Source organism: Thermobia domestica, chromosome 7 (assembly GCF_964235325.1).
Source record: "Thermobia domestica chromosome 7, izTheDome1.hap1.1, whole genome shotgun sequence".
Taxonomy (NCBI): Eukaryota; Metazoa; Arthropoda; class Insecta; order Zygentoma; family Lepismatidae; genus Thermobia; species Thermobia domestica.
Genome location: NC_137460.1, coordinates 21,302,036 through 21,316,689, shown reverse-complemented (window position 1 = coordinate 21,316,689; position 14,654 = coordinate 21,302,036). Strand labels below are relative to the sequence as shown.

Below are 14,654 nucleotides of genomic sequence, written 5' to 3'. Positions count from 1 at the left end.
TTTATTTCCAGTCAGTGATGGTTTTAGATGATTTCTCCTGGGAGAGAATTTCAATACGCAGGGAGTTAAGTAATATTGCAAAAATACTGGTAACCCTTAGTCTTAGGCTATTTGAGAAAGCGTTACTCCCTGTAGCAAACGCGACCAATGTAGCTATTCAGTAATTTTACTTTCACCACAGTTGTAAACCATACCGTGAGCCAGTCAGGGTTTCCGGGTCTTTTTGCCAGGTCCAGGTGTGTAATACCAGAGTTCCAATACTCTGCACAAACCATCTTCCAAGCAGTTGTTTCTTGCTACAATCCCTTTGCCTGGCAACACGTCTTTCCTTTTTTCCCCTTCCTTTTGAAATCTTTTAAACAGCAGGCGGTCTATTGTTCCGAAATGCACCAAATACGCTCGAGCTGACGTTTTCTCCGCGTTTTTATTGCTTTCACGTTTGTGATTAGCCACCTACATTTAAATACATGGTCAGCGTATTCCAAGCGTACGCATGAGTAATAAATACGCTTTGCGATCGCCTCAATTAGCCGGGTACTTATTGAGCACGATCGAAAATTTGCCCTGGGGGAAATTTTGTAGATCCGGGGGAATTACTCCCCGGACTACCTTCTGAAATCTCTCTATAAGTGGCGACAATAAGAGCGCTGTAGAGGGGAAGGCAAAATCTGTATGCCGCCACTGATCTCCGACAGATATTCTGATCACTTATTACAGATAACGTGAGAAAATGTGCACCATACTAATCTCAAGTTGTTGTTTTGTTTTAGTGGAATATTTGTAGATCCATGTTGTCGCCTATACTGGGAAGCTATTAATATAAATTTCAACCAAAACCAAAGTACAAACAAAATCTCGAAAGTCTTTTTGATCTTTCTTTTGTCTTAACTTTTATTGTATAGGTGTTTCTAAGTACAAACAAAGCAACGTCTTCCAAAGTTCATATGTTGGTGATAACAAGACTCCACCTTTTATGGTGAAAGTATCTTTCATACGTGCGTTGACGATCTTTATTGTTCGTTGTATGAGAATTTCCTCGAAAAACGTCTCATCTTCTTTTGTCGAACACGGTCCAGTCGCCGTTATAATCCATCCTCCAGTGCTACATCGTCAAGCGTGAGTCATTTAATTAATAGCTAAACCATGTTGACCTGTTTACAGAAAAAAAAAAAAATCCGGTGCTGCATGCAACATACTGATTCTGTTGCCGAACGTAATGCAGTGACTGAAAATATTAGTTTCTTGTTCATTTCGCTCGAGGTGTTTCTCTGTATCGTGTCACCTTGGACAACCAGAGGCACGTAGAAAACCTACATGTGAGATGGATAGATCGGTAGAGGTTGAGAGAAGAACTTGAAATTTGATAGAATTGTGGATTTAAGAGGTGCGATGCTGTAGGCCGAGTAAACGTTGAGGGTCAGGGGGCAAAGCCCTCAGCTGTGCCAAAATTCAGGAAATGTAATTGAAGACCAAATGCACAAAATTTACTCTTGATGCAAAGGCTGATACCTAAGATATGCGAGGCCGTAGGCCGAGCAAGCGCGGGGGCATGGGGGCGGATCCCCAGCTAGCCAAAGGCTAATCTAATTATAGAGCTCGTCAGCGGCGGTAATTAGAGGGACAAGAGGGGAAGTTGCCCCCTTTTTTTAAGCGACCCCTTAATGTATAGTTTCATTTGAAAATGTAAATTTTTGTATGTATTACTGATTCATAGAAAAAATGGTGCCATATATTTGCTTTATAATATACGTTAGTATGTATTGGTTCTTTGTCCTCCCGTGGAGTTAAGAAAGCTACGGGAATTGCGTTTTAATTGAAAATTCAAAGCAATTAATATTGCAATTGCGTATTTCTTTGAATGTCGTAGCATATGCTTGTAGTATTTATGCCTTTCATTTTCTAAGAGCAATAACATACATTTGATGTCATGTTTGGAATTAAAAATGTAAGTTATCATTAATCCTTAGTTTCAATATAACTTCTACAAAACAAACCTCATTTATTACTATGATAAATATTATCCTTTCTATTTGTTTGTTTTCGCAAATTTGTTGTTAAATAATCTGATCACACAATTTTCCAGACAGAATTTTAAGATGTCCGTGAGCAAGGAATCAAATCTCTTCTTACACCTTCATTTAAGAGTAGAAAGGACTAGTATCTACTTGCGTTGCTCTTGTCAATTTACTTAATAAAATACGAAATTCAATATACGGTATTTTAACTGAAAAAGATAGTATCCTATTAGTTATGCAACCTTTCGTCAAACAGTGTAAGCATCAACCAGGATGGAAAACTGACATTGATACACATATATTCAGCTCATGTCTCGCCCTCAATTATTGAGCTCGAGTTCGAGAACCAGGCTCGTAAGTGTACATCTCGGGAAGTAGATTTTATTTGTTTTAGTTAAGAGCTCATTGACACCACTACTAGGGCTGTATTTTTTTCTGTTTTTTAAGGAGAAATCCCACGTGAAGCCTTTACATCGTTCTAACTTTATGCAGAGCATTTACACTCTCTAGATACCATCTGTTATAAACTTTCCTTTTCAATGTTTTCCTTCGTCTGACAATTTATATAATAGTTTCATTCGATGCAGCGCATACAATGTGACTGTTCAGCACTTTCATCTGAGAGACAGTTAACATTACATGCGAATGACGTTGTTATCAGCTTTACGTAATAGCCTGTAAATTATACTTGGAATCATCCATGGAAGTTCCTCGTTGTCAAACGCAGTAGCAGCGGAACTGCTTTACGCTACATTACTTCACGATAATGGGCTATTTAGTTCCATATGCTGGTCATTATAAATGTGATGTTTTAATACATTCTTAGCAGTGTATTAAATATTTTATTACACATAGGAGTTGAATTCTTTACTTTCGAGCAACTATTGGATCGTGGAGGTAGTTTTGTGATTGAAAAATGTCGAATTCGTTGTATCAACGGATCAACAAGTTTCGTGGTCCCTATGTGAAAAAGTTTTCTTTGTATGTCCCATCCGCCTGTTGTGCACTCCTCGGTAGTCAGTTTGTCTATTGTTGCTTAAAGTTATCGTTTCTTTTCAGCGCCAAGGTTACACGAGACATGAACTTACAGTTTAAGGTGAAATCCGAATCACCGTATTGCGTTCCATGCTCACCCACCAAGAATCCCACTTTGTTTTGTACGTCTTATATAGCCTCCTGCTGACAAAATCCAAATTAAGTACAGAGTGTTTATAAAATATGGCACATAGAGAAATACATTTTATCTTAAATTGCATGTAACGTACTAAAGCTTTTTGTGAATATAAAAAATAATTCTACGTGTAATCCTTTCGTTGCCTGAAGGATATCCAGACGATATTCCAGTTCCACTCATGTGTAGGTCAACATTACGTGAGGGCAGGGCTGGATTAACTCATCTGGAGGCCTGGGGCTAGAATAAATATATGGCCCGTGTTGACTTCACCTAATATATTTCTGTGAAAGTACAGTAGGGATATTAGGAAAATATGTTTCATATTTTTTTATAATATTTTATTTTGATGGTGATGATTGTATCTTCATAATTCTTTTTAGATAGCCAGTTAGAGATTTTGATCAGAGTGGAGGCCCGGGGCTATAGTCCCCCCAAAGACACCCCCCCCTTAATCCAGTCCTGCATGAGGGATAGATGTTATGAGTTCAATAATGATGCGATGTCGTTTGCTGGTGTTTGGTAAATATGGTCCTTGTCATAGCTCCAACGGAAGAAATCCAGTGGTGGTGTGTCCGGTGATCGCGGAGGCCAATTTATTGGACCATCACGCCCGATCCATCTTCCCGGAAATGTTGTATCCAAATAGACACGTACATGTAGCCCTCAATGACGTTGCCCACCATCTTGTTGGAAAATTAAGTCTGAAATGTCCTGAATCTGTGACACAACAAATAACTGCAACATATCGAGATAAGTATTGGGTGTGATCGTCTTTTTACTGAAGAGAAAAGGTCCTATGGTTTTATTTTGCTTAAGACCGCAAACAAACGGTCAGCTTAGGGCTCTCTCTCAAACACAGCGTGGGGATACTCGACCCCCAGATCCTAACATCGTGTCATTTGAGAACACCGTTCAAATAAAATGTGGCCTCATCTGAGAAAAGAGCACATTTCAGTGTTCAATATATCGAGACCACATCTTAACTACGGTGTTGCATAAAGACGTAAAAAACAAAAGCTCAGAATCAAAATTATACCGTAAGATTTTTATGAGGTTTTTGAGGGGTCTTTTTTTTTTTCGGAGGATAATTTACAGTATGATGAAAATCGAAAATTGTAATTTTCTTAACTTTATATATATATATCAGAAGTTCATTAAGAACTCGCTTATGACAATTTCTTTTTTGAAAAGTCGAAAGAAATAGATTTCCGATCGACTTTATGAAAAAGTTTCAAACGATTTATTTATATTTCAGTGAAAACCCTACAATAAGAGGTTAATTTTTCTTAGAAAAAAATCAGATGTATATTGGAGGGAGTAAGTTTTTTTTTTTTTTTTTTAACTAGGTTAAATAAGTTGGATGTAGATCATGACCTTTTAATTATGTTCTGATCAATACAAAAAGATTCTGAAGATGGAAGAAATACCGAGAAATAGATGTTAATGGAAAGAAATTCTTAATGGGTTTCACGAAACAGTGTCCTGAAGTTAAATACTTTCTCCCATCTCCTCCAAATTGTGTATCTGACTTGAGGCCATTAGCTTTCCTTCGATTGGGAACTGTAGTATCAAATGAGAAGAAAGTAGTGTTAGTGTTAACACGTTACAGAGGCTTCATTGTTTTCTCTGTTCATTTATTTACTCTGTTCCTTTGGAAGGATATTGAAAGAAGAGTTCATGTACACTGCGTACTTCCAATTGCTTTTTGCTGCAGTCGTGACTAGTTTTAATAGGATTTTAATGGGGCAGCCATGTTTTCCGTTTCTTCGAAGAATAAACTTTTTTTAAAATAGCAATTTACACTCACCTACTGTAAGTGATGGAATTCCTCTGTTTTGAAGGTTAAGGTGTTCATGGTGTTAAAAAAAATATATATATATATATATATATATATATATATATATATATATATATATATATATATATTATAATATGAGGAACTAGTATTGAAATAATGATTCAAGTATCCGTCACTAGTAGAAAGTATGTAATTAATGATATCAACAGATAGATGATTATACAAATCATAACGTCTTTGGTACACATGATCCGGGTTTCGATTTCCAATAAGGACACACATCGAATATACTCAAACATCCTAGAAGCATCCTTAATGGTTGCTAATTTATTAATTCAATATATAAATAATTTACTTGTTTTAATATGAAATACATAGTATTAATTGAAAGGTCACATTCCTTGTAGGGAGTGAACGAAAAGTTTGACGCAAAATATAATATTCTATCCTAGTAATTAAAGCATAATGGAAGATGTATTTGATTTTTTTTTTTTTTTTTTTTTTTAAGGATAAACCGTGCTGTGGATCGTTTCTTATTTAGAAATACAGATCTCAGTCAACTCTTTACTCGGTTTATTGGGTCTTAATACTCAGAGAATAAAAGGTGCTAGTCTGCCAAGGTATAACTACATGTCGATATCTCTTTTGGGCAACATAATGCATAAGTTCTGTACATCATGTGGCCAAACAAAAGAAAAAAAAAAGATTATAATTAGATGTGTATTCTGCTTTACAAAAACGAATTCTGAATTATCTCTTACTAATACACATGACGTCTATGAACGAAATTGAGGTTGTCTATTGCCTTTTAAGGTTAACACGTCTGAACTATTTGAAATGAATTTGTAAATATAGTTTGCATGTAGAACGATGTATTAAATAACGTTATTTTGAATGGTACACTATCTTAACGGGGTTCAGGTTGTTTCACTAGAGTATTTTATTACAAGCCCGTCAAGTTAGAAAGATGAAATTTGGCATATAAATTTCACATTAAAGATAAATTCACACGTGTTCAAAAGTTATAGCACTTCGAAAGTTGTTTATACTTCTAAAAGAGAGAAAACGGTGGAAATTTATATATTATTTTAATTTACGTGATTGTATGTTAGTTTCCGTAATTGTTGACTGCTCCTTTAATGAGGGACGAAAATTCGATGAAAAAACGAGATTCCACTGGTTACATTCCTGTTGTTCCCCAACATTCCCAGTTTATTATCTTATTTAGATATTTTAGTGTGTCCCCACGTAGCGTAGTCGCGAGCTGTCCCGAAGTTGATCCTCGGTCGAGACACTCGGTCGGAAAGGTGTAAAAGCTTTTTCAGACCACCATGGTGATTGAGTTTTTTTTTTTTTTTTCCTTTCTTTCTTTCTTGAGTTCCTCATGCTGGGATGTTGCTAGTATAAAGGTCCTATGCCCTTCCTTCCTTTCCTACTTTCCGGGTTAGTGTAATCGCCGAGGGACGTCACATACGTGATGGGCTGAAAATGCCACAGATGCCAAAAAGCCCAGAAATATAATTCCTTAATTCCTAGATGTTTTAGTACACTGTGGAGTCCGTCAATAAGTTTCTTGTAATATTGTGCACAAATAGTGAAAACAAGTGAGGATAGAAAGAAAGAAGAATCTTGAGTTTGAAATACACCTACTGTTTTTTGGCATCCATTTGTTGCTGTAGATCAGTGTTCTCCAAACTTCTAAAGCTTTTAAGCTACCGTACGGTTTTTGAATCCTACTGTGAGCTATCAACCAAAAGAACTACCAGCTTTAAAAAAATCTTACATTTGTTTATTGCCTATAAACTTACATTCCTAGTAAATATGAAACCAACTAGCCAATATGTAGCCAACCGAAGCTTTAACGCAGTCTACCGAAAATGTTTCCGCGAGCTACTAGTAGCTCGCGATCGACAGTTTGGCGATCACTGCTGTAGATATTGAGCTAAGAATATTGTAGTGCAACAGAAATGTAAACAGATGGAATCTCATTTTTTTCTCGAATTTTCGTGCCTCGTTAAAGTTAATAGTTACTGAAATATTAAGTAAAAAAAAAAAAAAAAAGACATACTAACGTAATTGTATTTTATTTTACTTCATTATTAAAGATTAGTATAAAAGTGCGTAAATTAAAAGAAATTCGTAAAGTTTTGTTTTGTTTTTCCGGTTGTGCTAAATCCTATGAGGGTTTGAACTTGCGACCGCGCGCACCCAAAGCTATTTTCTTCATCATGAAGCTGCAGAGAAGTGTTTTTGAAACGTGTGATCTTCTCTATAACGTTAGCTAGAAGACGTGACTATATTCGTATTAATTTTCAAATGAATATAAAAGTAGAACTGACCAACTATGGAGGTGTTGGTCAGTATTGTGTATTTAGCGTTTGTGTGCTGCTGGATGGTGAGGATCTAGAATTATTTTGAACTACAGTTACCTGTAGGCTATGTACGGGCCGTTAAGTGCATTGGGTCACGAGTCTCCCGAAGACGTGATGGACCTTCGTATTTCCTAAACTACTGTTTGAAGTCAGCCAGCCTTCTTCTATCGCTCGAGGCGTCTTCTTGCCACGGCCAAGGTTTGCGTGAATGAAATGGTAAAACAAGAAAGTATTTGGATTGGAAAACCGCTCGCCTGGCCGAAAGCTCGTTATTACAGGAAGTGGTGCCACACGAAGTGGATGCTGCTTTAATTTCAATCGTTATGGTCTACATTGTGTGTAAATGTAATATTAATTTTGCATTATGTTGGTAATCTTCCTGTAATTAGTTTTTGAGAAACATTTTTTAGTGTTTGTTTTGTCTTTTTTAAATAGAAAACTCATGTCTCAACGAGCTTGAGTCGTAAAACATGGGATGAGTAGAGAATTTTCATTCAAAACATTGATAAAATTTTTGAAAATATTTTTTAAAAAATCATTTAAATATGCGAAATTACATTTACTAATATAAAATATTATAACAATTCAGTACTATTGGTTAAGGGAAGCTGAAGTCTCACAGTTAAAAAATGTTGGGGGTTCTGTTGCCAAAGATTTTACAACAGCGTGCCAATTACCGGGAGGATGAAGAAGGATTTCCCTCCAATCACATTTAAAATTGATGCATCATTGCGGGGGATGCTTTCCTTCTTCCCCCCTCTGAACCATGTTTAGTGATGAAATGTTGAGTATATTGTCAAATTCCATTGTTTTTTTCCTTTCATGTAATTTTAACCCACAAACGCCCAAGACCAATTTTATTCGTTAGCAACTGCCTTGAACAATACCGTGTTACATCGAAAACCTAAGAAAACTGAACGAAATTCGTACAACAAGAGAACGGGGTAGTGTGCCTGAAGTGGAACAACGGTGGTTTGGCTAAATGAATGATATAGAACGTGTAACGTAGTGAAAAATAAAGTGGGTCACTGGTGGCACAAGGGGCGTTTGTGGGTTAATTGTTACCTCTAGTCCGAGGTGAAAGATGTAAACTGTTTACTTTTATCGTATTTAATTTTATATTCACAGCTACTACCACAGGCTATACATTCATTTTCTCTGTTTTCACCATCGCTCAGCTTAATTGCACTAACTTGTAAAAGAATCGTCCAATTCAACTGCAATTCGTTAGATATGTAACGCTATGGAAGGTGTGTAAACGATTAGTGTTTCAGAGATCGGGAAGATCGCGAATGGCCGCCGTGGGCAGTAATGTTTTAGCAGTAAGGAATTCAGCCCAGGTCGTGTCAGTCAATTGTTCGTATGTAACGACGTTCGAAAGGAATTGCCTCGTGGAGTTGCGCGAGGTCGGCTGAGCGTTTCATGTGATTACTACACATGTGAGGCATCCCAATGTCACTGTGTCTTGATGTTGGGATTAGTGGATATGTGAAGGCACCAACGCACGACTTGAAGGTTCTGGTCGACCAGGACAAACCATAACACAGGAGGATCATCGCATTGTACGTTCAGCATTATCTTAACCCTGTGACGTCCGTACCTACATTCCGGACACAAGTAGTGGACTCTATAACACTGTGTCATCCCACACAATATCTCGAAGACTGGTTTCAGTTGGAGTGCGGATGCACCGTCTCCAGTGTAGGTTGCCATCAATACCAGTACATAAACGACAGTGTCACACTCAGACAGCATGAAATCCTCATGAATAGCAACAGATCGTGTACAGTGATGAGTCTGGATTCTGCATTACGACAGATTACCATTGTGTGTATGTGCCTGCATTAGGAGGAGAGGTCAAATCTAGCCAATATTGTGGAACGGCACATGCGTTATTCCTGATGCCATGATATGGGGAGCAAGCGCGTATGGCTTGGTCACCTGTCGTAGTAATTCGCTTAACCTTGACGGCACAGCGATATGTGGATGACATTATGCGTCAGCACGCTGGTAACAATATTTAAATAAGACAACGTTCTGTCTACTGGACTGTCAATGTCATGTTGTGGTTCTTCCTTGGCCAGCATGGTCACCTAAGCTCTACCCAATCTAACACTTTGGACTAACTCCACGCCACTGCCGATCCTCAAGATCTTGAGGGGCATTTACAGCAGCTATAGACTGACTCGCCTCAGGCAAACGATACGAGACTCTACGACTAACTTCCAAGTCATATTAATCCACGTAAACGTGCCGTAAGGATTCTGCAACATACTGATATGCAACATGTACCAGTATTATGCTCGTGCAACCAAACCCGTTGTAGGAATGGTCTGATATTGTAATCATAAGAATGAAGTTGTATGTATGGTCTTGCAACTCATGGAGTTTCATTTTATTTCCACAATTCCTTCTGGTTTTATGTGTATGTGTGAATGTATTTTATTATGTCTATAGCTCTCAAATGCAGTCGTATCTTTATACAGTTCAGTTCGTCGTTTAATTTGGGTGGCATCAGTGGCGTAGGGAAGGGGGGCAAGGGGCCGCCCCCCCAAAGAGGTCCGACAATGTACTTCGGTACTTTGACGTTTGTATTTTTTTTAATATATTTTTATGTTTATGTAATGTTTCTATATGTGCCTATAACAGCACTTGCCCCCCCCCCCCAAACACACATTCTGGCTACGCTACTGGGTGGCATCATTATACTATGTGATCTGCAAACTTAGGTTCTGGTGTGAAGTACTTTGTGAGATACTTTCAATCCTACATTCAGTCACTTTCGGAAAGGTTAAGTGCAGGTATCTTCGGTAATTGTTTCTAAGTTAATTCAATTATTGTTTCTAAGTTTATCGACGTACGAATCACTTGTGTACCATTCTTGGGATTATCGTACTCGTGTGTGTATTGGGAGGAGGTGGAGGCATCATTCTTTCATTTTGAATTTTGCACTTTTATATCTTTGTGTCATGTTGGGGCTTGTTTTATCCCCAACCCTTCCAGTATCGATAACCTAATTCGTACATTGCTTTATGTAAATAGCAGCTGTGGCAATAAACTTAGAACGCTTAACAACTCATAATTATGCAATCTCTAATACATAAAACTATATGAACTGACTCACAGACATAAATACGGGTACTTTTAATTGCTGTGGAAAGTTAAAATTTTGACATGCTTATGGCTTTAGGAGAGAAAATAACAGGAAAAAAATTGAAAGTATGTTTATTTATATTTTTGTTGTTGTTTTACATTTGCATGAGGTAAAAGGAGGATAAAAAATCCAATATTATTTAAATACTTTTTTTTGGGGGGGGGGGGGGCATGAAATCTCGTGTTTTAGGTGATTGCAATTGGAATAAAATCTTATTTTGGTGTGCTTTTAGGTTTTTGATAATGTTGTCTAAGCAAACCATAAAAAAATAAAAATTTCCAACTTTAGAGGAATTTTATGGAAACTGAAGAATCTTTCCTATGCTATTTTCTGCACCCCATAATTACTAGGCACTTCTGGTAGTGATGACATTTAGCATGATTGTAGCTGTCCAAAACTAACCCACAAAAAATACCAAAAGTGACTACGTTTAGATTGTAAGGGATCTAAGAATAAGAAAGCTTTGTCCTTGTTAGTCAAATAAAGTTGTGAGTGAAGTAAAAACTTAAATGTTTAGGTACTTCAAAAGGAAGTAGAAACTCAAAATTTAGCATGCTTGTAGGTTCTTGAAGCCGACAAACCGAGTGAACAAACAGTAAAATATGAGGTGCAAAGCGTCAGGCCGATCCGAAGCGCCCAGCTGGTCAAAGATTAGTCGTAATAATATGACTAGACAGTTTGGAACGTTTGGTTTCCAAGTAATAAAAATACGTAATAGAACTTGAAATTTGAATATTTGAAGTTTCACAACTATGTGCAGCAGCATGATTATTGATCTTGGTTTCTAAAAATAGCCTGGAAGGATACTGAAGTAATTGGGAAACAGCCCTCCCCATCGATTTGTTTATACCTGTGCAGCTGTCAGACACCAGTCTTTCCTAACAATACAGCATATGCACAGAATTTATTTAATAGTCTTGGAGGTGGTTCGATCCTTGTGGTGGACAACATCGTGTCCGGGACTTTCTCGTTTCGTCTCACATTCTCGTACCCTTATTTCCTTTTATTATTATTCACTTTCATTAATAAGCATACAGAATAAAATCGTGATACGTAAAACTGAGATTTCATTTGTCATTTGCAATTGAATTGTATTTAAGGAGTTTGTTTTATATACTTACATATTTTCCCTGTCTGTCTGTCTGCCGATCCGTGGGACAAAAATATCAAGAATTACTTGATAGACCAAGATGTAGGCCTAGACGGTCAAAATTTATAAATCTTGTTCCAGTGATATTCAAACCGGAAATTAGAAATGAACCCATTTTCATATTCAAACCGGAAATGTAGAAATGAACCAATTTTCATTTGAATGCTGATCACACTATAAAGCAAAGACGGTCATAGATATCGAGAAATGTTTTCTGACAATCGATTAAATGTCTCAAGAATACATTTCATCTCCATCCTTACCTCTCTACTAAACTCGGAAATGATGGAAATCCATTACCATTTCCTGTTTCAGTATGGATCTATAGAGAGTAAAAACGATAGGACATAAAAGAAAGCGATTTTTTGAAATTTGTTTAACGTTGTTAAGTAGATACTGTTTTCTCTCTTATCCAATCTATTCAAACCGAAAGTAACAGAAATCAACCACTTCTGGTTTTAACATTGATCGCAGTGGAGTAAAAACTGTAATATACGACGAGAAGTGGTTTTCTGGAATCCATTAACCTTTAAGTGCTCATTGACCCAACTGCCGCGTCAAGGCTTTAAATCTCAATAGCTCAGCCCTTAATTAAGCTAGGAAGATAATTTTGGGTATCTTGTCTCTTAAGGGTCTTCACTACAGCGAAATTAAACTACCGCTAATTTTAGAGTTTTTCTGTAATATCTTCAAAACAAATAAAAAATATTCGAAAAGCAGAAACGTAGTGAACTAGACAATACGATTTTGCATGTGATACCTTTACCACAATTCACCTATCTGCTTTTGGTATGCCGCTATTTACAGAACCCGCAAGAAATGCTAAATCTATTTACAGTAGCAAATCGAAAGCAGATAGATGAGTTGTGATCACGGTATCACATGTAAAAATCGTATTGTTTAATTCACTACGTTTCTGCTTTTCGAATATTTTTATTTGTTTCGAAGATATTACAGAAAAATTTTAAAATTAGCGGTAGTTTAATTTCGCTATAGTGAAGACCCAAGGATGAAGCTTTCCCCCCGATATGCATTTTATGTATGTGAGGGATACTATGACTGAGGGGGATGGTAAAGTTCGTGTTTTTTGCATACGGTTTTAGGAGGCATTCCTCCCTTGGGAGTACACTCGTAAAAATTGATATGTAAAGCAATGAAGTGGTCCACTACAGTGCCGGATTTACGTATAAGTTAAACAAGCTATAGCTTAGGGCCCCACTCGCTAGGGGGCCCAAAATGTTTTTAAAACGCACATAGAACAAGGGTGTTTTGTATTATGTACTAGTCTTTTATGAAGATAGCAATAGGGCTCTATTTCTCAGCCCCATTTATAACGAGGCCTTTATTATCCAGCTCCGCTTATGATGGAACCCTCGTTTCCCAGCCCTGCTTGTAATGGGCTCTTGTTTCTATTTAGATATTCATTAGGTTCATAAAGTAGCACATAGCATATATTCAAACGTAAAAAACGGCGACATTTTTTCGTTGGGAAAGAAAGCTTGACATGTAGAAGGCCCCTTTCAATAGCTTAGGGCCCCATCAAACCTAAATCCGGCACTAGTCCACTACATGGCAATACCCTCTATGTGTACTTGGTGTTCATATGGGGGAGAAGGGGGCAAAGTTGGCCAATTTTTTGTCAGTTTGTTTTGTTTTTACTATTCTCACCAGGCCCTAATCTGAAAGTCTACGATTTCGTTCAAATTCCTGGTGGATGTAGAAAGATTAAGCGTCCTCATCCCATCTGCACTATAATCTCTACTAAAACCTGAAGGCTTCCGGTTTCAATATTGAGAAAATATGAGCCAAATTCCTTTGCATGGTGTACAGCAACTCTGTTACCTGTTTATAAATTCTTTACATTTAAAAGAAGTTTACTGTGTTATTTAGTGTAGAGAAACAACAGGGTTCTACCAGTCAGGGAATTTTGCAGGGTCAGGGAATTTCATTGTCAGGAAAAAATCTTTCCCAAGCTGTGAGGGGTAAAGGAATGCCACTAAAATAGTCATAAATTACAGGTAAATGAATTGGTTCGTTTGTACGTTTGTAGAATATTGTATAAGCATATAGACAATGATGAAAACTTACAGAAGAAAAAAAGAATGACAGAGTCAGGGAAAATTATAATTTTGTCAGGGAATTTGATTATGCTTGCTTTGGTAGACATCCTGAACAATTTTCTTCGCAATTTTCTTCCAAACTTGTTTGTTATACTTTTTTTTGTAATGAACAAATTCAATTTAAATCCACTGTAAATAGCCCCCAAACATTTTTTTTGTGCATAACACGGATTTAAAAAAAAAAAAAAAAAAACAGTTAATCGCGTTATGCAAAATATTACTGGATTCTTATTTTCTTTTTGTAAAACTTTATTCTTACGTATTACCTCAAAGTATTAACAGTTACTAATACTTGTGTTAATGAACTTGTTACGGACCGTCTTTCTACATATGTTATCAAAATAATTTAATCCATATAGAAAGTATAGGGATGCTTTTCATTTACCAAGTGAATGGTCATCGTGGGATGTGGCAGAGGTTAGGTCGAGCGTGAGAGCCAGACCATGTGCGTGCCGTCAGTGGCATCCATGTCTGTTTTCAATTTTCCTTTTCCACGACTGACAAACATCTGACCCAAGGAATTTTACGTTCAGATACGTAACCCATTTCTTACTTAAACGGTGCCAAAACAGCTATAAATTTTGTCATAAATAGTAGGATACAAGTGTAGCGTTTTAAAATAGTAAAAATAAGCTAATTTTGATGGAGATGTTTAGACGTTGTCCGTCCACATGATTTGTAGTAGCTATTTCCAACATACTTGAATTTTATGGAAACTTCTTTCCAGCTGGAACCAGTTGGAGACAGTTACTTTAATCGTGAAATAGTCAAACATCATATATGGAGGTAATACCTGACACCAAGATAAGACAAAAAGTATAAACCAATCTGGGTGTACAAATGATTCCTTTCGGAGTTATAGGCTGCCAAA

At 36.9% G+C, this 14,654-nt stretch overlaps 1 protein-coding gene across 3 annotated transcripts in view; it reads left to right on the top strand.

The window, feature by feature from the left end:
- Positions 1-14,654, top strand: part of Cip4 (formin-binding protein 1-like Cip4) — a 278,849-nt gene that overhangs the window by 209,980 nt on the left and 54,215 nt on the right. The window lies entirely within an intron of this gene.